Here is a 26,744-nt window from a genome sequence, read left to right on the forward strand (position 1 = left end):
CTACCAAACTGTGTGCGCTGCTTGTTGGGAAGAGTGTGTAGGTGTTTATTGTGCCATTTATAGCGAAAAAGCTTTGAAGCTTTCAAAATAAAAATATTATGGGGGATTTTTCTTAATATCTGCTTATATAGATGCCACCACCACTCCTTTCTCCCCCAATAAAAGCTGACTTTAAGATGTAGAAAAGGGAGTTCATGAGACTTAATAGCTAACCTATTCTCTACTTAATCAGTTTTTTTTCTTGGCAATATTTTAAGTCCTGCACATCAGTACTTCTTAGATTATGAGAGTTGAGTTGTCAGTGATTTTTCAACAATGGATTTTTATACTAGAGTCTCAGACTGCTAGGATGTATGAGATGTCTGTGGAGAAAAGATTCCTTAGTCTTCATTTGGGGAGTCCAACACCATGAGTAAATGCATGAAAGATTCAAAGAATCATATTAACAAACAAAACCCAAAACAGTTAATATTCCTAACACCCTCAAGCATTTCCTAAACATAACAATGCAACTCTTTGTATTTCCCATAGCCAATAACATGTATTGCACTCTTGGAGTAGAGTTCCCAGGAACATATCTTGGGAAATGAAGATTAGCAATAATACATGATTTTGATGATCGAATTCAGTAAATTATAAATATTTTTTAAACTTTCATAGGCTATAAAGATGAATTATACAGTTAAAATTTCCCAAATTTTGGCATGGCATCATGGAAGCAGTGTGTATGTTGTAGTTAGAACCAGAGGACATTGAACACTCTACAGGTAGCTGTGAGCAAGTCGTTTCTCTATGGTAGGATGTTGCTGATTCACAGATTCGAGCGAGAATGAATGTATAGAGGCTTGAGTAACTGGTACTCATGCACAGGTCTATGGGTTAATGTGCACGTGAAGGCCTTTTTCACAGCTCAGTGATCCTCTCCTCTTAGAGCATGTGCGGAACACACTGAATTTTGCAGGCTTTTTCTGGAAAGCTGCTAGGCAGATTTCACTTGACTTTTACAACCAATAACATATGTAAACATAATTGGACAATTCTCCAAGGAGTGATGGCTCACATAAATGGATTTCAAAAAAGTAAATTTCATATAACTCAAAGTTTTTTCTCTGCTATTTTAAGTATTTTGGAGGGAAACTTAAAAAAACATTAGTTTTCTGCATTATTCATGAGTGTTTTGAATACAGTTTAACATTTTTTTAAAATATTTATTTATTTATTTATTATGTATACAATATTCTGTCTGTGTATATGCCTGCAGGCCAGAAGAGGGCACCAGACCCCATTACAGATGGTTGTGAGCCACCATGTGGTTGCTGGGAATTGAACTCAGGACCTTTGGAAGAGCAGGCAATGCTCTTAACCTCTGAGCCATCTCTCCAGTCCCAGTTTAACATTTTTACAGTTTATAAATTGTTATATTGTTGCATGCTATGCCTGAGAATGCAGTGGCAATGTAAACCGAGTTATAGTGTTTTTGGGGATCCCCCATTTTTGTTGTTGCTTTTTGGTCTAGATCTACAGAAGCACTTCAGTTTCTCCTTGTGTTTTCTGCTTCTGCCAAGAAGTAGTAGATCTGATTTTCTTTTCTTTCCATTCTTTCTCCCTTTCCCCTCCCTCCCTTCCTCCTGTTTTTTCTACCTTCCTTCCTTTTGTCCTTCTCCCCCACCCTTTTTAAAAAGAATTATAGTTAAAAAAGTGTAGCGCCTGAGCTATGGGACAGTTTGCGAGTTGGGTAAGGGGCTGGAGATTAAGGAACACAAGAGATGTGGGTCATTCATTAAGAAAGAATGCTGAATGCATTCACACTTAGAGAAAACCTCATATACCTAACTGCTGCACAGTGGAAATCCCTCAGGCAGGTTGGAAATTACCAGGCTTAACACCAAGCAAACCACTCCCCTATAGCTAACCACCAGGGTGGGAAGAGGGAGCACAGGAACAAACAAGATGTTTTGCCAGAAACTGCAAGCTATCCTCAATATGAACCCTGGGAGGAGGGGTAGACCTGTGGGCCCTACGAGAGAGAAGACTAAGCAATTTATCTAACAGGAGTTTTAGCACATGGCTTTTGCCATTCTCTTAGGAGGCTTTTCTTGCTGACTTCCAGATTCTGGGCAGGTTTGCATCATCTAGGTTTCCTAAGTCTATAATTTACCATTACATGGACAACATTTTGTTATCTGAATTAAATGCTTGAAGCCCACTTTTTCACCATTTCCCTGACAAATGGTCAGTGTAGCTCATAAGAAACTATTGCTCATTTTTATTTCTTTTAGATTGCTTATACGTATTGGTTCCCATGGATATTCTTTGACTACCCTAGGGTACTTTGTGTCAGATGGCCTTTCTGAGGAAGTTACCGGATGTGCAGTTAAAACTCTGTGTAAGTCATCCAGGGGTCTGGCATGTACTGATGAGGCTAAATCCTGTCCTTGTACCTTCTGTCCCTGCTCATCAGTTTCAATAACTTCCTCAATCTTTTCAAATCTTTTTACTACTCTCTTTTGTAAAGTCTGTATCTCCTGTCCAGTGTTCTGTTCTATGTCTTCACTGAGGATTCCAACTTGTTCAGTAAAGATAATGTCTCATCCTTGGACATATCATAACATTTCAACAGATTCTGGACAGATTCAACAGCTCAAATTCTTTCAGATAATTTTGTCAATTGATGCTATCCCTCTCTGTAGTATTGAACCATTTTTTAATGAGATAATATTAAAAACAAAGCTAATTCCTAGAATCAAATAAAGGGATGAAAAATAGCATAAGTCTTGGATAATACCTTCCATAATATAAGCAAAGTAATTATTGAACTCCCGGATCTTATCAGTCATTTTTTTGTAGTTTTTTAGATCTTACCTGTCATAAGGCAATTACAATGAATTTGAGTAGGTGTAATAATCGTTATCGGCCAGCAGGTGTTGTAGTTGCAGCCACGTGGCCAAGAGACGAACAGCACATGTTGCTTTCTTAGATACTGAAAAATATGCTTTGTTTAACAAATGAAGAACAGTTATTAAGGTGATCAAATGATTCTGACAGTTGAGTCCGAGGATAAAGAGAAAACCCACAGTTTTCCATCAGTACAAGTTGCAGACGTTGTGCACTGTGGGGATCACAGGCAACGGTGTGTGGGCTGGTATGTGGGTTACCAGTCAGGAAGTGCTTAGCAGCAGCCTGCTGTGTCTGAGGGCCCGCTAAAGTGGCAGGTAGGAGAGTCAGTGCCCAATGCACCACACAGCTGGCAGAATGATCCCAAAAAGTGTGGACTGATCCCCACGTTCAGGTGCCAGATGATGGCAGAAGATACAAAATAATATACCACACTAGTTCAGAATTATATATAATAAAGGGTTATTTATTTAGGGGAGACTTATAGATCACTGCCCTAGATAATAGTCCTCTGCACAAATAGAGAACAGGAACAGAGTCTAGCAGCCAGAGGTGAGAGCCTGAAGCAAGAGAGTGAGTGCAGGCTTTACAGCTGCATTTATAGTATAAGAGACCACGCCTAAGTGGGCTGGAATCTTAAAGGTTATTGGCTGAAGGAGCAGAAGGAGTTCCCACAGCACAACCCCATTGTCATCTTGCTTAGTTTTAAAGGAAAACTTCAGTTTCTATGAAGAAACATGTTACTATGCAACTTAGGATCCTAGAAAAGTGCCAGTTTGGTGAGAAATTGAGACTGTAGGATAAGTATTTTGTTTGGAATTGTAAGAACATAAAATAGGGCTTTATTTATTCAGTCATTTTGAAGTCATTTGTAAAGAATGCATCGGAAACTTTCTGAGGGCCCGGGAGGTAGTCAAGCACAACTCTTCATGCGCACACAAACAACAAGAACCGACTGAGGACTTATTAATCGTGTTTTGGAGTTTTAGTGACTTAAAGTAAATATATGCTAACCAGAAGTATTTAAAAGTGCCAGGCAGAAGAGAATTTCTGTGTTTGACTTTAAAGAGGAAATGTATTATTAATACTGGTGACATAATTGAGGCTGCTTATAAATCTATTATGCAATGCTTTGAAACAGTAACATATTTTCAGTTTTACTAATAAAGCAGATGCAGAACTCTTCCTGCCACTCGTGCTTTTTTACTCAAAGAAGTCAATGAAATACTGTGGAGGAGTTAAATTTCTGAGCAGTCAAGCGTTATCTAGGAGTAACCATGTGAATGACTGTTCCTGCTATGCTCTAATGCCTTCATTTAACTTAGACTTTTTCTAGTACTTTCAAGATTTATCATCTTACAGTATAGATATAGACATCTTATATGCATCTTATATGTCCAGAGATAAGACATTTAATGCAAAATTGACTGTGGTGTGTTTTATACAGCATTCTGCATTTCCATCTGCAGAGAACATAAGATGTTTACACCTTCAAAAATGTTGGATGATTGCTTGATGGATTCCAAGTTTATAGTAGTTCACTGTATATTTGTAGTTTTTAATTAGCAATCTCTTTTGTTCAGGAAATATCAATACTGAATAATAATTCATAAATGAGGATTATAAACTGTGGAAAGCTAATTAGAATTTCTTCCTTTTTGAGATCCATGTGAAAATGTTGTCAATATAATTTCAGAATAGCTACTAATTTATTTACTTGTTTTAAATCTACTAATTTATACACTGATTTGAAAAGGAGATTATGGAAAGCTACAAAGGATTGAAGGGTATATTTGCTTACCAGTATCCCATTAACAGAGGATTTAATAGAAAGTAGTTTGAATTCCTTCTGGAGATTTCTGAGGCAAGTAGCAACAGTTCAATTACAGCAGTGCCTCCATTTCTAAATGAATTTGTGTGCTAACAGGACTGATTTGTGCTATGATAGCCGCTCATTAGGTAATATCCTAGGAAGAAGAATGCTGCTGGTGTGAGAATCCATGAAATGAATTTTGGTGTGGAAATGGGAATTAAAGGTATTTGCATATTATGTATTTTCTGATTTTTGAAAATCATAAAGAAAGATAAAAAGTTATTTTTGTTTTGCCCGATTATCCCCCTCCCCAAAGTCTTGAATATAATGAATTATTATTATTTTTTAAAAGATTTATTTATTTATTATGTATACAACATTCTGCCTCAATGTATGCCCACACGCCAGAGGAGGGCGCCAGATCTAAGTACAGATGGTTGTGAGCCACCATGTGGTTGCTGGGAATTGAACTCAGGACCTCTGGAAGAGCAGCCAATGCTCTTAACCTCTGAGCCATCTCTCCAGCCCCTATAATGAATTATTTTGTGGTCAAAATTACCAAATTTATTTCCGTTCTATTTCCTGAGCCCTTTTCTTTTGCTCCTTGTAATACTGAATCCATCGCTAATGTGGACAAATGTCATCATCTTTCTAGTTTCCTGTTAACATTTGCTAGAGTGGCAGGTGGACAGGGATGCTTTTTAGGGAAGTGTGAATAATGAGTTTCCCTTTCCACTGCTTTTCTAAACTTTGTAAGTTTATACAACTTTGTGAGCTATTTCTGTCTTGTAAACTGTCCCTCCTTGTGATAATGTTTCTAAAATTTGTCTTGATGAAAACATTAGCTTTTGTTACTTATTGCCTTTAAAAAAGTACTCTGAGTAAAACCAGTAGCTCTTTCCCGGAGAAGTTTTCCGTTATAATACTAACAAAATAAAGTTGAAGAAAATGTGAATGTCTCACAAACTATATTTACTGACTTCCCTTGGATGCATGTTTATGTATGGGCTTGGATCTTTTAGTTACAGTGAAAGAAAAGTGATCGGTATCAGCTTATCATGAAGCACATATTGCATTATGCAGGTTGGTTTAAACATCATGTGCTCCTTTGAGTCCTGCAATAACAGTCAAACATTGTATATTTGTGGAAGATGATATTCTGTCCAGCAGAAACTGATGTACAGAAATCTATCTTTACAGAGCTGCAGAGATGGGTCAGTGGTTAAGAGCACTGGCTGTTTTTCCAGAGGTCCTGAGTTCAATTCCCAGCAACCACATGATGGCTCACAACCGTCTGTAATGAGATCTGGTGCCCTCTTCTGACCTGCAGTTGTACATGCAGACAGAACACTGTATACATAATAAATAAATAAAAAAAAGAAATCTATCTTTACATAGAAGAGTCAGAGACATAGACTAACTTTTTTTATTCTATGTATGTAGTAAAATTACTAGTCCTAATCTTACCCAGGCAAGTTTACTATGTGACTCAATAGCTACCATATTACAAATCTTTCTCATAATCTACATGATTTGTTATTTTCAGAGAAAAAATATCTTTTACAAATATACAGTTTTAGCTTCCTGAATTCCTTTCTGCTTTTGCTGTAAAACTGTCTTGCCTGTCAATTAGCATGTTTATTGACAGCTTACTATTGCATGGGTTTAGCTAGAAACGGTAGATATATGAAAATTCTTAGAATTTATAATACAATAGACATTTATAGTACTCATGAAAAAGTGAGTAGATCTAAGCACGTTCTACTGAGGGGATCTATGAGGAGGCCTCAAGTGCTCTGGAAAGTACAAGTCTCTGGGGAATTGATTATTAACCTGGAATTAAAAAGAGTGGTTGGTTGTGTGGAGACAGAGGAGGACACCTCTCTTTATGTTTGTTTGTTTGTTTTTCTTTTTCGAGACAGTGCTTCTCTGTATAGCCTTGGCTGTCCTGGAACTTGCTCTGTAGATCAGACTAGCCTCGAACTCACAGATATCTGATGTTTCTGCCTCCTGAGTGCTGGGATTAAAGGCTTGCACCACTACCACTTGGCTAGGGAGATGCCTCTTTAGATGTAGTGAGCAGCATTATAGAAGATATTTTAAAATGAGTGTGACAGCTCAGACTCATTTCACATGTTCAGTTATCTCGAATATAGAACCTAAACACAGGGTCACCTTGTGAACTGGATCAAGTGACTATGTGAGTCATTGTTAATGGTGGGACTCAATTGTCAGTCACTTTATTATCCAAATTAATGGTTATAAAAGAATATATTATTGAAGGGATTCAACATTTAATATTTCCCATTTGAGTTGGAATCTGATTAGAAATAAAATCATTGAGTCTTTGGGGAAAATCTGCTGGCTCGAATTGGGTCTTTCTGATGGTCTTTGTTATACTTTGAAGTGAGATGTGTGGTCTGTCAGCACGAGAAACTGTAATCTGTTGTTGCACAACTGTGCTTGAAACATTTATGAAGTTCATTTTAAAGAAGCTTTAACAGCATCACTGATGCTGATGGCCACCCAGGCAGTGATCATGATTAATGTCATGCGCCCAAAGAACACTGGTGAGGCACAAGCCCTGAATAAATCAAACACGAGTTTGCCAAGTATGGGCTATTTATTTTCTCAGTGAGTTTATGGAGACCAAGGCTTTTCACGAGACAGTTTCTGTGTCAGTGAACAGTTGTTACATGCCAGGTGCACCCTTGTGAGTACTTACAGTTAACTCGTTTCGTTGTCTCACAATGCAAGGCGAGAAGTCTCAGTCCCTCCTTTTCCCTTTTCTTTTCCAGTTCTGCTTTACAGGAGATTAAAGTTATTACGCCCTTCTGGGGCACACTCTGGGATGAATGATAGCCCAGAGCAGGACACGTCAGTGTCAGTGAAAAGAAGATAGTTCTAGTGTTGTCCGGGTGGCTGTAGTTTAAAACGCTTGACTTCTTGTAATGAGAACATTCTCTTTTGGTTCATGGTAATTCTTAATATTTTATTAAGTATTACTCAATATATTATGAAATATACAACAGATGAGTATATCATGATACTAATATACTTTTATTAAATAATCTTCATTCACTAAGAGCTAGTGGCCTCTGTGTTGTCCTCTAAGTGTGGCTACTGCCCTGACTGTCCCAGTTCTAGTGGTGCCAGCATCTGTAGGAATGTCTGGTTTACAGTGCAGAGAAAACCCCCGTGAATGTAATTTTCAAAAGAAATGTAAATCATTTGTTTTGGATTACTTACTGTGATACCTGTCCAGATTTTTCTGACAGTTTGCTAAGTACTTTTAAAATTCTGAGTTTTATATGTAAGGGCCCTAAATCTTATTTATTAATTAATTAGTTTATTGGAGTGTGTGATGAGCAAATATATTGATACACATTTGGCACAGTGCATATGTTGTGTTCAGAGGACCATGTTCTGGAGTCACCTCTCTCCACCTTTGTGAGGGTACCAGGGATCAACTGAGAATGTCAAGCCTGGAGGACAGATGCTTTTCCCACTAAGCCATCTCACCTCCTCATCCTGAATGTGTTTGAATGCATCATATTTCACTTTGACTCTTAAATTTTTTTGTTTACAAACACTATTTGCTGAAAGTTTATTTTCCTCTGCATTATTATATTACTATTAAAAGTTGTATTGTATTTAAGGTATCTTAAGTACATCTTCCTATGTATTTGAAATCATCCTTAGATTACTTATGGTCCCTAAAGCAGTGCAAACGCTATATAAACCACTGCTGTTCTGTGTTGTTTAGGGGATGATGGTAGAAGCAATGTCAGTACCCATACAATGCCTTTTCTGAATGAATGCTTCTTTCTTGTGGTTGGCATGTTCAGTTAAATACTCTATCAGTTATTTTATTTCTGTTGGCAATGAATCATACCCTGCATTTAGATGAATGCAGTTAGAGGGAGATTCCATGCTCCTTACTGTGTGGGATTCTTCCTAGTTGCCAACAATCATTGAATGCCGTTTTACTGTATCTCATAGCAACAGGAGGGGAGTATTGCTCATAACTGGATTTGTTTCTTCCTACACCCTGGTGTTCCCGAGGGATGGAGGGTAATAGCAACATTTATAAATACCTCTTTCTTGGTGAAAGTTTCTTTTCCTTGCGTTATCTTCAGTTGCACATATTTAGAGGAAAGCAGGTGGTTTCACAGCCATCTCACTCTTGAGCTGGTGTGTCTAGGTTTGCTCTCTCTGGTTTTACCCCTTAGTGAGAATAATACAAGTTCATCTTCCATTGATGTTTTCATAATTACATAATTCATTTCCCATAGTTTTCCCATTAAGAAAGAGGAGTTGTAACAGGATTATGTGATATGGAAAAGCTGTGAAAGTCCAGCATGGCCATCCTTCATATATCTTCTCTGAAAGGATGTATGACAGATTATAGTCCTGTTACAGTGTAGACCTCATTGGGAAACAAGCTGTACTCTAGTTCCCTTAAGTGGTTTCTAATTCTCTTCCCTTAACAGTATCTCTCTGAGTGACTTTTAAATGTCCCAAAGCAAGTGTATTTTGTCCTTCTTGGTGTCCTCTACAGCGTCTCCTGGAATGTTAGAAGATTAGCACGAATGTAGGAGATAGGGATAAGATGATTATAGTTGATGTACAAATCCATTCTTAAAATTCTTTCATAAGTATTTATCTTTATGCCAGGTGTGGTGGCACACACAGGTAGTTGCAGCACTCTGGAAGCTGAGGCAGAAGGATTATGAATTTGTGGCCAGCTGGAGGCCAGCTTGAGCTATGGATGGAAGAGAAAGAGAAAACAAGAATGACAATCTTCCTGGCTGATTAAAGAGATGTTCAGCATCATGCTAAAAACAATTGTTTACTGGTCAAAAATAGTTGTATATGCTACATAATTAAAACACAGCAGTAAATGGGGTAAGTCACCTTCATGGAGAAAAGGGAGGATAGTAGGATAGAATCAGGAAGGAGTCATCTTTGACAGCTGTTTTGTGGCAGGCAGCTAGAGCTGTTTCCCCCAGCAGGACAGGATCTACTGTAGGAGGGTCTTGGCAAAGGGCCCGATCATAATAAGTTATTTTTATTAAGCGGGTCTCATTGTATTGGCACGGAGTAGTCCTCTGCGAATAGAGCCATTTTTATTATAGTTCACGTTATGGCATACTACTTGTAAGCAATAAATGAGGGAGAACCTATCTGTTGATTTAACATAAAGATAGCATATGAAGTTGTAAGTACATTTGCTATTTACATGCATAAAATTGTCTCATGTGTTAACCATCGTTCATGGAATTAAAGGACACCATGGTAGAGAAGAAGGAAGCAGATTGTATCTTGTTACTACCTATGGAGACTTGTTTCCATGCAGTCACATGATAGGCCTTTGGCTGTTTCCTTTGCTACTGGGGTCTAGTCAAAGAGTCCCCACCCCAGCATCCCGAAGGCCATTGTCCTCCAGGTCGCAGAGCTTTAGGCCTCACTTTAAGGTCTCTGATCCATTTTAAATTGGTTTTTGTACAGGTGGAGCATAAGAATCTAGTTTTATTCTTTTGTAGTTAGAATTCCAGATTTGCTGATACCAATTGTTGAATAGCTGTCCTTTTTCCCATGTGTTTTGGCTACAGATAAGGGGCTAAAATCTAGAACTTACCAAGAATTTCAACAATTAAATACCAAGGAAACAAAAATTGTCAGACAACAAATGGGTAAATAAACTGAATAGACAGTTTTCATAAAAAGAAAAAATAAAGAAAAAGAAATGGCCAATAGCCGTTTTAAGAACTGTCCAATATGCTTACCTGTCAGGGGAATGCAAATTAAAAGTACTCCGAGAGCTGGGCGATGGTGGCACACGCCTTTAATCCCAGCACTCGGGAGGCAGAGGCAGGCGGATCTCTGTGAGTTTGAGGCCAGCCTTGTCTACAAGAGCTAGTGCCAGGACAGGAACCAAAAGCTACGGAGAAACCCTGTCTCGAAAATCCAAAAAAAAAAAAAAAAAAAGTACTCCGAGATACCACCTTACCCTGATTGGAATGCTGTCAACAGTAAATCTGACCACAGTTGTTGGCAGGGATGTACAGAGGATGTCCATGATTCACTGTTGGAGGAGCTAAAAATTAGTACAGCCATTATGGAACCAGTCTGGAGATATTAAAATAATTTTTTTAAACTTTTCTCTCTGAGCTTCATTTAAGTTAATATTAGGGTTGGAAACATTCTTTTGTTTGTTTGTTTGTTTATTTATTTATTTATTATACAATATTCTTTCTGCGTGTATGCCTGAAGGCCAGAAGAGGGCACCAGACCTCATTTCAGATGGTTGTGAGCCACCATGTGGTTGCTGGGAATTGAACTCAGGACCTTTGGAAGAGCAGGCAATGCTCTTAACCGCTGAGCCATCTCTCCAGCCCCCGAGATATTAAAATAATTAAAAATATAATTACCATGTGACCCAACTGTTTCACTTCAGGGCATGTATGTATGTATGTATGTATATATATATATGTGTGTGTACACACACACACACACACACACACACACACCCCTAACTCTTTACCCTACTCTAGAGAAATTTGCACCCTCCGTGTTTATTGCTGCTTTATTCATTATAGCAAAGAATTGGAATCAACTTAACTGTCCATCAGCAGATGAATGGGTACTGAAAAATTGGTGTGTGTGTGTGTGTGTGTGTGTGTGTGTGTGTGTGAATGCTATTCAGCTCCAAAGGAATAAAATATAATCACAAAATTTGCAGAAAAATAGATTGGGTTCACAATATCTAATATTAAGCGAGACTACACAGTCTCAGAAAGAAAATAAAGTGTTCTTCATATGTAGAATCTGGCCAATAATATATGTTTATGCGTAAAAAAGATATATGTGGGCCCAGTATTACATGTATAAAAAATAAGAAAGGCTTAATATAAGGAGATGAGAAGGACTGAATGCAGGTAATGAACAGAAGTGATGATAGAAGATGTAATACTAATTGTTTTTCTAGTTCCAACTCTGTCATGGATTTTTTTTAATGGTGGGCAAGTGCATAAGAATGTATTTGATAGTAAAAATGTAAAACCTGGTGTGAAGTGCCACAGCATCCTTCTGAAAAGCTATTCAAACAGAATAGATGTCTTTTGATATATATAGATTTGGGGTATGGTTAATTGCACTGTATGATGCTTTTCTCTTTGCTAGTTCTTTATAGTATAGCGTGTTCAAGTTAAAAATAATTAAAAAGAAACATATGAAAGGACAGGTAAGCTCTCAAGGCTTCCTTTGCCCGAGGCACCTAAGATGTGCTTATGGTCTTAGGTTTGATGCTTCTCACCAATTGCACGGTCAGATTTTAGATAGTTTAGTGGATGATTTTCTTTGTTCCTTTAAACAACTTTATAGAAAAATCAGAAGACTGCTTATCAACTAATGATTTTGATGTGTAGTGTCTACTTCCTTCAAGAAGGCAAATTCAATGGTTTTGAAGGCTGCTTAATCCTTTGATTGAGGATGAAAAATTTTGAGACTCCCATTGATATGATGGCTATATAGAACCTGGTTTAATTCTTGGTATGAAAATGAGGCTGCTGTTTAGATAACTTTAGGGATCTGGTAGTTATTTCCCTTTTTTTTCCATTGTTCCCCCTCTCTCCTTTTCTCTTCTTCCTTTCTGTTCCCCCTCTCTCCTTTTCTCTTTCTCCTTTCCCCCTTGCCCTCTCTGTATCCAAGGATGACCTAGACTTAGACTTTCTGATTCTTCTTCTGTTGGAGGCCATTTGTTTCGTTCACAGCTACTTAGCCCTGAAATAATCACACAGAAACTGTATTATTTAAATCACTGCTTGGCCCATTAGCTCTATCTTCTGATTGGCTAACTCTTATATTAATTTTAACCCATTTCTATTAATCTTGTATGGCCACATGGCTGTGGCTTACCAGCTAAACTTCTGACGTCTGTCTCTGGCAGGGCTACATGGCGTCTCTCTAACTCCGCCCTTCTTTCTCCCAGCATTCAATCCAGTCCTCCCTGCCTAGCCCTGCCCTGCTCTGCTGTAGGCTCAAAGCAGTTCTTTATTCATTAATGGTAATCACAGCATACAGAGGAAAATCCCACTTTGCCTTCATTCTATCAGTGCTGAGATCCCAGGCTCATACACCACACCTGGTTTATTGGTGCCGAGGTTTGAATCCAGGACCTCCTGTCCACTAGGCCAGCATTATGCCAGCTGAGCTTCATCCCTATCTCACTGCAGTATTTCTGGATTATGTGGTAGAACAGATTCTGCTATATTGATGTTGGATGGCATTTTTCTAGTCGTTTTTTATTTCTAGGGGCAATGTAAATGCAGCCCATGTTTTATAGTAACTTTTGTAACTGAGATTTAAAAACAAAACTTTTTAGCTGTTTAGACTATAAAATTTTTTTGTTCTTTTGAGATTATAATACCTAGCAGCAAGAGAAGAAAATTCAGATTTTGCCCTTTTTTGATGCCTCCCTAGTGGCAAAATGACATAAGGTAGAGGTAAGAAGGAGCCGTTAATAGCGCTGCTCCTGGAGAACTGGAAGCGTCAGCCAAGGAGAGTTTGCCACGTTCTTTTTCAGCAGCCCTCAGGGCAATTTCTCCGGATACCTAACGTGTGGAAGTCTAATTTACAGTTACAAAACAGTTTATAGCCTTGATGGATCAAGTCTTTCCATGGTGCATACTATCTCTTCTTTCTGCTGCTTCACTCTAAGGCTACTTTTGTGTTCTTACCGACCAAGCTGGTGAAATAGCTTAGCTGGTAAGCAAAAATCGTCTCTTTTGATCTTAACAAGATGAACCCTACTCATTTATCATTAGAGTCTGTTATTTTGATGAAAGAAGAACCTTGCGTCGATTTATTTTATTACATATCAGCTTGATGTGTGAAATTACTTACCCTGGCTGTATTTACAACTGCTAATTCCCAGGAAAATAGGTATCTTTATATTATGGAGTCCACTAGAATTAAAACCTTTTTCTATTTTATAGGTGGGTCCATGAAGATGTCAAAATTCAGTAATTTAGTATCTTTTTTTCAAAGTTGTTACAAGTCTATAGGTATTTAGGTAAGTTAGGGTAACCCTGTGAAGGATAATTCTTAGGAAAATAATGCTTAAAGTAGTTCATGTAAGATTTGAATATGTTTAGCATATTGCTTTGCAATAAGTAATTATTTTTATTTATTTATTTACATAAGTATGTAAATACGTATATATGTAATATATTTAGGTAATATATGCATATGTGAAACGTTACATGTATACACACATTACATGTATACATATTATACACACACACACACACACACACACACACACACACTTTTATTTTTGAGCCTGGGTTTCTTTGTATAAATACTCTGGCTGTCTTAGAACTTGGGAACTAGAGGATTCTTGATATAGAAATCTGCTGTATAGTTCCCCTGACATTGGCTTAGGTGGGAACTGTCACACTTACAATTGGTGCCTGCTGCCACCAATCAGCAGATCAGACTGGCCTTGAACTCAGAGAGATCTGACTGCCTCTGCTTCCCAAGTGTTGGGATTAAGTGTCTGCCACCACCACCTGGCTGTAATTATTTTTATTAAAAACACATATAATTCATAGAAACATTGCTGTTACTGGATTTGACAGCATACTCATCTTGATATAGTTCAGATACTATAAATGCTACTCTTTATAACAGTGCTCAGTGGCTCCCCACTTAAGAGTTGTATGCTGTCTACATTTTAGAGCAGTTTTGTCATCTTGAGATGATACACCTGCCAGTGGTTGCTTCCATTTTCCCTTTATTCCAGCCTCTGGCAAGTGCTAACCCTCTTTTGGTTATCTTTTGAATTTTAGTCTGGTTTTGTTTGGTTCAGTCTAGGAATTGAGAGGAGAGTGAGAGATAAAGGAATTATTTTTGAGGTTGGCAATTGAGTGGATTTTTTCCAAGATTTGATTTTTACTTATGTTTCTCAATGTGTTTATATGTCATGTGTATACAAGTGCCCATAAAGGCCAAAAGAGGGCTTTAGACAGGTAGTTGAGCTCCCTAACATGGGTGCTGGGGACTAGAGGATTCTTGATATGGAAGTCTGCTGTATAGTTCCCCTGACATTGGCTTAGGTGGGAACTGTCACACTCACGATTGGTGCCTGCTGCCAAATATGACCACCTATGTTCAGTTCCTGCGACCCACTTGGTGGAAGGAGAGAAACATCTTCACACATCTCCTACAAGTTGTCCTCTGACATCCACATGTGTGTGCATGCACAAACACACATACAAACTAAAAACGACGTAATAATAGAAGAGAGAACTGTTAGGAACATCCTAAGCTGCTGTTGTATAAAGTTCTAACCTGTAGTGAAGAGGATGGTGTCGGACTGTGTAACAGTTCTGGGAGAAGACGTGCTCAAGAAACATCACTCCAAGGCAGTGGTTCTCAGCCTTCCTAACGCTGCACCCTGCAGTACAATTCCTCATGTTGTGGCAACCCCCAACCATGAAATTATTTTCATTGCTACTTCATAACTAATTTTGCTGCTGTTATGAGTTACAATGTAAATATCTGATATTTGGGATATCTGCTATGTGACCCCTGTGAAAGGGTCAGTCCTAAAGAGGTCATGACCCACAGGTTGAGAACCACTCCCTACTACTCGGAGGAGTCTCAGACTCCTTTTTGAAAGTGATGATGCAATGCTGAGTCCCAAATGTTAATTATTGCAATTGTTATGTGACTATTTCTGCAATGGCAGTTTGTTTTTTGCTGCTTTTGTAATAGTGACAGCAGGACATGCCATCAGCACCTAAGGTACTAACTGGGTAAACCCGCAGTCTGAAAAGATATTCCATTCCATGTTTTGGGTTTCTTCTGTAGATTTAAAAATCACAGTATTATCTTTGTATTGGGGATAACTAGGAGGGTTACAACAGCACTGCTAGCCTTTGCCAACAGATGCTCAGAGCCTCGATGGACTAGGCAGCTGGAGAATGAGAAGTTAGTGCGGTCATCACACTGCAACGCTTATTGTGGCACCCAGAAATATAACCTACATCCGTGGTCTCAGGAGCCTGCTTATATATAGACACACATGCTGGATTTTATAATAGCACTCAGAGGAAGAATGGGTTTCACTTTACAAAATTTTGTTCTGCCTACAGAATTTAAGAATAAATTAACTGCATAACTTGATGTTTTTATGTAAAATGGGGAAATGAAAAGCTATGCTAGTTTGAAAAATGCCAAAATGGGTTTTGACAGGAGATGATAACAGTGTAGTCAGGTTTGGAATTTTTCGTTTTATGCTGAAATCTTTCTTTAATGCTGGGTTACCTGTTCCTTGAGACACCTCCAAAGGATGCATTTTGTTGCGGTGCCTCACGTTTTCTGTGTGAACAGACAGGTTTGTCAGTGCTGTAGAAGCCTGATTTCATTGCCCCGTTATAATGACTGACTAGTGTAATTGGGTAGTCATCAGAAAAAAACAGGGAGGGGGATTTTTTTTTTTTTTAACCTTTGAAAGTGATATCCTTTTCAGCCTTGGCAGATCTCAGTGTTCTATCTTTGTCTCTAAAATCCACATCGGAAATGCTAAGAGTTCCCATGCTGGAGTTAGGAGAGGTTGTTGTCAGGAGGATCCTGTAGCACTTTTCAGAAATTAGAGGGTCATCCAGCAAAAGTAGGCCATGTAGTCCAAGGATCAAGTGCACCCAGCAATATCGATTGGATTTGAAGTTGTGCAGCTTTGCAGCTTCTCTGCAGTGTGGTCTGGTTTCTGTTTACCTATTCAGCTCAACAGAGTTTGTAGTTGCTGAAAACTGCTTTACTAATGACAGTCTGCAGATATAAACATGTTTTCCATTTCCAGCTAATTTTCTTTCCAGTGAGTTGCCAGGCTACACATTGCCACAGGAACTGCTTATCTGTGTCCATCTACCCACTCGGCTACCTGCTTGTGCTGCAAAGGTTAGGGAATGGTTCATTGAATCCTCTAGGGAGCCATACTTGTGTGGCAGGTGTTTGGGGAGTGATGCCATGGGCTGATCCTTTTGCTGAACTGTAGAAATATTTCCCCCTGCATATCACAAAGATCTAACTTTGTTATCCTTTGTTTATTTAAGGGAACCTTGTCACAAGTTCTGTAGGGGTCTATCCTGTTAGTTTTCTCAAGCTTTGTTCAGAGCGTTCAGGGTGCATAAGCAGAATATAATGCAAACTGAACAATGTCCTCTGAAGTCACTAAGAGATTATAATAAAGTGAATTATCTAAGGCAAATCTTGTAACATTTGTTGTATGGAGCTTTTTAGTATGCATTTTTTGCTTATCATACACAGAATATTTCTTAACTTTACTGTATTTGAGTTATTATTATGAGAATTCCCTACTGAGCTGTATTGGTCAAGCCAAGTGTGTATCACAGCAGAACAGTGAGGTTTGAGAGGAAGACAAATTTCTAAGTGTTAAATTTGAAGTATATATGAAGATTTTAAGTGTCCAGGGGCATACTAGTATAACAGGTCAAGAAAATCTGTTACGGAAGACAGGCTCAAAATTCTTGGATATATAGGGAGGGATTAGAATCCAGGCAGAAAGCTTTTCACTTGTGAAAAAAAGGACCAGAGATTAACACTTACAAAAAGACAATATTTAAGAGACAAAGAATATTGAGGGGGGTAGGAAAAGGAAGAAACATGTTGTGTTACAGCGTCACATATTATACACAGGCTAGCATGGGAGACATGGGAGAAAGGGATTGTTGAGAAAAGGAAGATTGGTGGAATTGGGGAGAGGAACAATTGAGATCAAATATATTTAAAATAAGTTAAATTTAGGTATAAAATATCACAATTGTTCATTTTTTCTACAGTTCATATATGCTAATAAATAAAAATTGAGTTTCATGAAGCTCAAGACTGTGTTAATATGCATAAGGTTCAAAAATTTCTGTGACATCAAGGAGCATAATACCTTTCGGTTGGGGAAACATACATATTCTTTGTAAGGACCTTAATTTTTTTCTATTCAGTGTACTCTTTACCCATTTTTCTTCCTCTTGAAAGCCTCTTTCAAGATGTTTGTCAAATGTCTTGGACCTTGTAAAAGTGTCTCCAAGCAGAGTTATTTCCTTGTGTAGTTTTTCCAGCTCTAGAAGCATTTATAAGACTCCCCAAATGGATTTGGGGACATCTGTGTGCTATGAAGTCAGAGAGGAGTTCAGTTTTTCAGAACTGGTACTTTGTATCACACACTTTTTGAAGAACTTGGGCTTTATGCTTCTTTCTCTAATATCTTTGATTATACATTTTGTATCCCGTTCCAATTATGTATTATTGCATAATATTGAAGAATGGGGGAAGATATATAGTTTTCTGCAATTGACTATGAAAAGACTAGTTTTTTTCCTCACTAATATGTCTCTGGATCAGAAATTATCTTTCAAAAAGGTGCTGGAATATTTAAGTCAAAGAATATCTTCTTGCAAGGAGGTTAAGAATAGACTTGATATTTTCTAGAGCTCAAAATTCATGTAGCCGTTGGGGTGAGTTCATCAACCCACTTCAAGCTGAATGATTAGGTCACCTAGTAGATTTACATCTGAAGAAAGTTGCCCTTAAACTTGACTGGAGGGCTGTAATCTTGCTGTCAGTAAAGTGCTTGCCTTGCTATCTTGGAGACCCAGGTTCAGTCCCTACAATGCACATGAAAAAAGCCAGGTGTGGTTGCTCATTCTTGGAAAGTCTGGGGAGGCAGAAACAGGTGGATCCCCTTGGCTGGCTAGCCATCCAACTCTAGTTAAGCAGTCCTCAGGTCAATGAGAGACTTTGTCTGAAAAACAAAACAAGCAAGCAAAATCCATGGTTGTCCTCTGATCTTTGCACATACTTGCACATTTGTGTACACACATATATGCATATGCATACATGTCAGAGGTTTCTGTCCTGCCTGGTGCCCGCAGTTAAGTCCCAAAGAAATAACACAGAGGTCTACATTAGTTATAAACTGGTTGACCTAGACGCTTAGGCTTCTTATTAACTCTTATAACTTATATTAGCTCATTATACTTGTCTATATTAGCCACGTGGCTCGGTACCTTATTCGGCTATGCAGTCATATCTTGCTTCTTCTGTGGCTAGGCCACAACTGCAGACTAAGCTTCTGTCTTCCCAGAATTCTTGTTGCCCTGCCTCTACTTCCTGCCTGGTCACCCCGCCTATACTTCCTGCCTGGTTACTGGCCAATCAGCATTTATTTAAAATATAAGTGACAGGGTACAGACCATTGTCCCACAGCACATACATATAAGAATTTCACTGAGTGTATTAATATATTAGTTACTATTTTTTTTAGCATGAGCATCATCATGCTGAGTAAAAGACATACTTTATATTTTAGATTGTAACTTTGAAAGCTGGTAATGCTCCTCCCTCATGACTGACAGTTTTAAGTGTGGTTAATGTACTGCACCTTCTTCTATATTTTTATAACATTGTTTTACAGGGATGGAGAATTTGATAATTTTATGTATATTTTTATGTGAAATATATTCAGTATTGCAAATCAATAAGAATGATCTCTGGTTGGGTATGGTGGTGTACGTTATTAATCCTAGCACTCTGGAGGCAGAGGCATACAGATCTCTGAGTTTGAGGCCAGTCTGGTCTACAGAGCGAGTTCCAGGGCTAGGGCTACACAGAACACACACACACACACACACACACACACACACACACACACACACCTCAGAAAAACAAAAACAAACAAACAAAAACAAAAAACCAAAAAGATCAGTAAAGTGAAAAAAAAAAGAGAAAGAGAAGAGATATTGGGAACTGGCTTGTGGAGTTTAATGTCTTTTAAACAACAGAAGGAAGGATCAGCTCAGATTAGATAAGAGTTTCTAGTTCCTGTGAAAGCTAAAACGATAAGCCAGTGATAACAGCCTCAGAAATTCCCCATTTATAAATTGCTGGATTGAGGAATTATGGCCTGTCACTGAAGTATGTCTAAAATTATATATGAAGGTCATGAGAGCAACATTAATATGCATGACCAGATTCCAGCTTTAGCAGGCAGGCAACCTTTCCCTCAGGCCTAGAATGAGAGCTGAAGACTGTAGAAGAAATATGCTGTGTAAGCCTGTGTTTTAAGGTTTCCATTACTGTGATGAAACACTATGAGCAAAGCAACTTGGGGGGGAGGAAAGGGTTTATTTCACTCACAGTTCCTTATAACAGTTCTTATTCAAAAGCAGTGAGGGCAGGAACTCAGGCAGGGCAGGGATTTGGACAAAGTAGCCTTGGAGCGGTGCTGCTTACTGACTTGCTTCCCATGGCTTGCTCAGCCTGCTTTCTGATAGAACCCGGGACCACCAGCCAGGGGTGGCACCCCTCCCTCCATGCACATGCACACACACATAGTTGTGTGCATGCCTTAATTCCAGCACTCAGGAGGCAGAGTTGAGGCTAGTCTGGTCTATACAAGGAGTTCCAAGTCAGCCAAGGTTACATGGAAAGAAACTAAAGAAAGACTCCTGTACTTCATACTCATTCAATTATTGCTATTTTGTTGTTCACTCTCTATAAAACTTTCAGAGTTGTCTTTAATTTCTGTCTTTTCCCTCATCTGTCATTCACTGCATAAGCCATTTCGGTTAAGCTTTGATTTTAACCGCACCACTGAAGGTGCTCTCTTCAGGGTTCTCAATACCCATTTTGCCAAGTTCATAGCTCAGTTCATTCTCTGTTCCTTCCTTAATTCCTAAACAGTCTCCAGCATAGCAGACCACCTTTCTCTTGAAATGCCTTTCCCTGGACTTTTGTGACTGTTTAATGTGGCATTCCAGGTTGGGTTCTAAATGGAATGAGGCTGATAAAAGGTGGTGGGTGAGGTTGCTTGTGAGTGGGACAGGGCAAAGGAATTAGTATTGGTCAAGTCTTCTAGTCAGGATCTGATACCTGTATAAGCAAGGAGGAAGCAGTACTGAACAGGGGAGATGTAAGACCATGACACTGGTCTAACAGTCTTTGATAACCAAACTGGGAGTCTTGGAAAAAAGGTTGCTCACTAGAGGATACTGACAATAGGTAGAGATGACCAGACCATGCTATACACAGTGCAGCAATAGGCAGCACACTGACTGTGCATGGGTGCAGACAGGGCAGAGAGGAGGAAGGGGCTACAGATGGGAATAATTGTGTGTGTGTCAGTGGCCTAGCATTTTTGCATTGTTTGTTTGGGGGCATTTTCATTTTTTCTATCCCTAAATATAAAAACCCCACTGTTAGTAGATGTGTATGGATGTCATAAAGTGATAGACTAGTAGATGCAGCTTTGCAGTAGGTACTGTTGGCCAGACTTATTTCTGACTTACTTCAATAGAACTCCAGTTTCTTCTTTATTGTAATTATTTTTAGTTTCACTGTAAGATTAAAACAAGCCTGGATTAAGACACAACATTTTAATTCTTAAATTGAATGCAGTTGATTCAATCAAATTACTTGGACTTATTTGCAAAACATAGATCTTGGTGTTAGGGGCACAGCGATTATAAACTTACTTTGTCCACAAGAATGTAGAATGTAATATGGGAGAGAAAGGTGTACTTGTGTAAAATGTGAAACATGAGCAGTGCTACAGGTGGAATGCAGCTTGGAAGCCCTTAGAGACACAACATGACACATTTGGCCAGAGAAGCTTTGATCTGCTTCCTGAGTAGGCAGGGACCTGAGCCTGATCAAAGGCTCTCCAGCTTAATGTGTTCTTATTTAAATAGGCTATTTGAGAATTTAGCTGCTCTGCATAATTTTAGCCCGAAGTTGCCGTTCTGTTCTCTGTGTGTTCTGAACTGTGTTCTTTGAAGGCACACACCATTAGAGAGGTGCTGGCATGAAGGAGCAGGCGAATGAATCACTGCGTGTGACCAGACTGATGGCTTCAGGGGGATGTGGAGTTCTGGCTGTTTTGCTCAGTGCTTTATTTTCAGCACTTGGGCCAGTGTTTGGCATACTTCTAGTGTAAAAATGTTTTCTGATTGACTGGAAGGAAGGAAGAAGTAAAATAGAAAAGCTTTGGAAGCAGGTGGATCTCTGTGGGTTCTAGGCCAGCCTGGTCTATAATAGTGAGTTCCACACCAACCGGGGTTACACATGAGACCTTGGTGGTTTTTTGTTGGTTTTTTTTTTTTAATTTAGTTCTGGGAGCATAAGAAATAATATATAATGCAACTCTAACAATGATAACTATGGAAAAGTTAAAGATTTGAAAGGGAGATTTGAGTATTTTATAAAGGAATTGAATTTCACTATACTTAACTCTTATTTTATTATTGTGAATAATTAAACATGATCTCATTTTCTTACATTTTTCAGTATACTGGTCATAATGGACAGGTAGGTGTGTGTGTGTGTGTGCACATGCACACGCACATGTGCACGTGTGTATCTCAGATAAAAGAATAGCTTTTATGACAAGAAATCACCATTCCATAGGATGTCTTTCTTTAGAAGATCACTTTTGATTTGCCATCATAGTTTCTTTTGTATTTCCTTAATTCTCTAGGATTTTCAGAAAATTTACTTAAAAATAACAGGATTATATCTTACCTTATAGATTCTTTGGAGGTTATGCTTGTCTTCTTGGAAAAACATCCTTTACCTGCTGTATGTTTAAAACAACCTTCAACATCTCATGGATATAGTTACAGTACCCATAGAAACCCAACTGTTTCTGATATCAACATATAGCAGTGAACTCTCTTTGTTATTCTATCGATTTAGTGAATTCTCTTAATGTTTTCACTTCCCTGTTTTTAATTTTCTACTCTCCACATGTGAACCAAATTAAGATGGTTTATTTGGAGACTGGACTGCCAAAGCAGCCGTGGAAAGCTTCATCGGACTGCATTTGGAAAGTTTTCCCTTTGTCTTTGGCCAACAGCTCACCCCCTTTGGTTTCCCATCTGTTTAACACACGACAGTGATGGCACATTTCCATTTATCTTGCTCAGAAAACAGAATTCTGTAAATCAGTCTGGATGTTACCTGCTGTGTGCTGGGTCCCAAAAGGGAAAGACAGAAGATTTTCTCCCAGGAACTGATACAAAGAAACATATAATTGTGGGTAACTTTCTTTAGACATCTTTTTCTTTGAATTCTAGAAGTCCTGAATTTTTGAAATACAAACACTCTCCCCAAAGTACCAGCCTGCTACTGTATTCCCCTATTGTTTGATTACTTTTGATATTAAGATCTCATGATTGGGTGAGGAGAGATGGCTCAGGAGTGGAGGACCAGAGTTCAGCTCCCAGCTCTCATATTGGGCAGCTTTCATCCACTTGTGGCTCCAGCTCCAGGGGCCTCCGGTGCTTCTCACCTCCTAAGCACCTGCGCTTATACAGAGTTACAAGTAAAATAAACCTTTAAGAAATACTTCATGACCATACTGAAGGTTTTCCTCCTTTTTGAGGGATTAAACTGGTCTAGAACAAATCCCAGTTTCGAAAGTTAAAAATGTTTTATTTTTCTCCCATGTGTTAAATATCTTTGAATTAGGAAAATAATCCCTACTCCAGGTTATATTGACTTCAAAGTCAACACTTTTTATTTTTCTGCTGACTCACTTGCTTGCTTATTTGTTTTCAAATAATTTGCTCATCCCCAAAAGAATTTGAGGGCTGGTGAGCTGGCTCAGTGAATCAAAGCTCCTGCATGCAAGCCTGATGACTGATTTCGTCTAGAGATCATGTGGTAGACATATCGGCTGGAAACGGTCCTCTCACATCCCTACATGCACAGCAGCACATCTGTTGCTCCATGTTTCTGCTGTTCTGCCCTCCCCACTAGGATACGCTGTATCCTTTCTGAAGCTGTAGTCTTTTGTCATTGCAAGGAGAAAAGTAGCTAAGACATGAAGTGACTTTTCTAATATATCATATTAAGTTGTGAGAGAAGATTTAAAAGCAAGCAGGCAAATGTGACTTCATTGTCGTCAATCTTAATGATTCTTATGTACTTACATGTATGTAGCAAGTTTTTTGCTATCCACCCAAACACATGTCAAAACAGAACTCTCAAGTGTAAGGAAAAGATATTTTAAGAAGGGGTCCAAGCAATACAGTTTAAAGTAAGATCAGTGCCCAGGTCTTTAGTAGATCAAGGTAAACTGTAGATTACTCAGTTTTTTTTGTTTATGTTTTTGTTTTTTAAATACTTATGGGGATTTCTTTGATGACCTAAGGGAAATATAGACTGTTGTAGGAAGGCCACTTGTTTGTTCCCAGCTGCTCAGCCCCTAAATAACCACATAGAAACTATATTATTTGCAATGCTGCTTGACCAATAGCTTAAGCATATTTCTGGCTAACTCATTTCTTAAATTAACCCCTCTTCATTAATCTGCGTATCTCCACATGGCTGTGGCTTACCAGCTAAAGTTCCATCTGGCTCCAGTGGGGCTACATGGCTTCTCCCTGACTCCGCCTCCTTTCTCCCAGCATTCTGTTTAGTTTTCCCCGCCTACCTAAGTTCTGCCCTGCTATAGATCCAAAGCACTTTCTTTATTCATTAATGATAATCACAGCATACAGAGGGGAATCCCACATCACTTCCCCTTTTCTGTTTAAATAAAAAAGGGATGTTTTAACTTTAACATAGTAAAATTATATATGGCAAAACAGTTAAGCAAGAATTATAGTTACAATATTTATATCTACTTTATCTTTTATCATAACTATCATAAGGAAAATTAAAACTATTCTTTAACTCCATTAAAAAGACTCCAGAAGGATATAATATTTACCCCAAGTAAATAGTAGGTACATTGTAAGCAACTTCCAAAACTCTAGAAGTGACAGAGATATATTGCTGCCTGGGCAGTCACACAAAGTTCTTTTGTACCACTGGGGCATCCATCTTCAGCCTACAGGCCCATAGTATCCAGCAAACTTTTCCACGAAGCAGGAAATTTCAAAGACAGTTCTGCCTATATTGGCAGTTTTTTAGTCACTTTTTTCTCTGTCCTGCAGAATGTCTGCAGTCTCTTTTATGAAGTAGGACCCCTGAAGGATGGTCTCATCTTTAGACAAATTCAACAGTCAACATCTCTGTGGGTCCTGCATGTCCAGTTCATACAGCATAATATCTTGCAGTCCAGGCAAGAAAGCCTCTTCAATGTCCATTGTCCTCCTCAAGTAGATTGGTGCTGCCAGGAGCAGATGTGTCTCATGTCATGAAATGTCCTAAGATGTTAAAACATTTTAAATGCCATGTTCTGAAGGTCTCTGAAAGATTTGAAGAATATCTATCTAACTAAATATATCTCTATATATCTAAAAGACCTAACTAACGTAATTAGAAGCTTGACTATTATAGATGATCATCTATTAACCTGTATTTCTTAATTATACATTACGTTTTTAAATGAGCTGCACAAACACAATGCCTTAATAAAGATCAGAAATACATATATAATAAAATTGACCTTGAATTTGTATCAGTAGAACAAGGTCCATACCAACGCAAATCTTTCTAGCATATACCCCCTTTAAATGTAAACAAACATTTATAAATAATATTTGTGAATATGGGCGTAGTTCTCTCCAAACTGCTTTCTGCTTTTTGTTGGGCACACTAAAATTTTTGGGGGTGTTCATGGTGACCTTTCTGTGGGTCTTTTTTCATTGAACCACATTAGTCTGGAAAAAATCCGCAGGTTCTCATCTTCTGTGGAAACAAAAGAAGAACCTCTTTTCCAAAGCAATTCTTAGATCCAAATTTTGAAGTCAAGATACCTCTTTTTTGGTTTATCTTAGCAGTTCATACAATGAAATGTCTCTCTGTACTTATCTCCTTCATAGTCAAAAAATTCAAAGAAAAGAAAACACAATAATATATATAATCCAGATTCTTTGTGTATTTTCCATCTTAATGTGGTTTATTTTTCTTTACTCCTTTTAATCTATGACTGCCTGTACTCTGTCTCTTTAAAGACTTTACCTTTTTAAACCATTTACTTCTTTTAATAACTGTCTATATTCTTTTTTATTTTCTGTCTCAAGCCAATGTACATTTATTCATTACTGTGACCCATTTTAGATGTCTTTTCCATCTGAATTTGCCTTTATTGAGTATCTGTAATCCTTTTCTGACCAGAGCTGCTTCTTAAAATGCTAAGCACTTCTTAAAAACCTAAGCAGTTCATAGCAGCATTGTTTGTAATAGCCAGAACCTGGAAACAACCTAGATGCCCTTCAATGGAAGAATGGATGAAGAAAGTATGGAATATATACATATTAGAGTACTACTCAGCAGTAAAAAACAAGGGCTTCTTGAATTTTGCATGCAAATGGATGGAAATAGAAAACACTATCCTGAGTGAGGTAAGCCAGACCCAAAAAGAGAAGCATGGGATGTACTCACTCATATTTGGTTTCTAGCCATAAACAAAGGACATTGAGCCTATAATTAGTGATCCTAGAGAAGCTAAATAAGGAGAACCCAAAGAAAAACATATAGGCATCCTCCTGAATATTAACCTTCATCAGGCGATGAAAGGAGACAGAGACAGAGACCCACATTGGAGCACCGGACATAAACCTCAAGGTCCAAATCAGGAGCAGAAGGAGAGAGAGCACAAGCAAGGAACTCAGGACCGCAAGGGGTGCACCCACACAATGAGACAATGGGGATGTTCTATTGGGAACTCACCAAGGCCAGCTGGCCTGGGTCTGGAAAAGCCTGGGATAAAACTGGACTCTCTGAACATAGCGGACAATGAGGACTACTGAGAACTCAAGAACAATGGCAATGGGTTTCTGATCCTACTGCACGTACTGGCTTTGTGGGAGCCTAGGCAGTTTGGATGCTCACCTTACTAGACCTGGATGGAGGTGGGGGTTCCTTGGACTTCCCACAGGGCAGGGAACCCTGAGTGCTCTTCAGGCTGGGGGGGGGACTTAATTGGGGAAGGGGGAGGGAAATGGGAGGCGGTGGCGGGGAAGAGACAGAAATCTTTAATAAATAAATAAATAAAGAGGTG

The 26,744-nt window shown here is 38.5% G+C and overlaps 1 protein-coding gene across 2 annotated transcripts in view; it reads left to right on the forward strand.

Annotated features, from left to right (window-relative positions):
• Nucleotides 1-26,744, forward strand: part of Wdr70 (WD repeat domain 70) — a 197,363-nt gene that overhangs the window by 82,841 nt on the left and 87,778 nt on the right. The window lies entirely within an intron of this gene.

This window comes from Microtus oregoni, unplaced genomic scaffold (genome assembly GCF_018167655.1).
Source record: "Microtus oregoni isolate MIOR12 unplaced genomic scaffold, Mior012 000036F_ref0000092, whole genome shotgun sequence".
In the NCBI taxonomy this organism is placed as follows: domain Eukaryota; kingdom Metazoa; phylum Chordata; class Mammalia; order Rodentia; family Cricetidae; genus Microtus; species Microtus oregoni.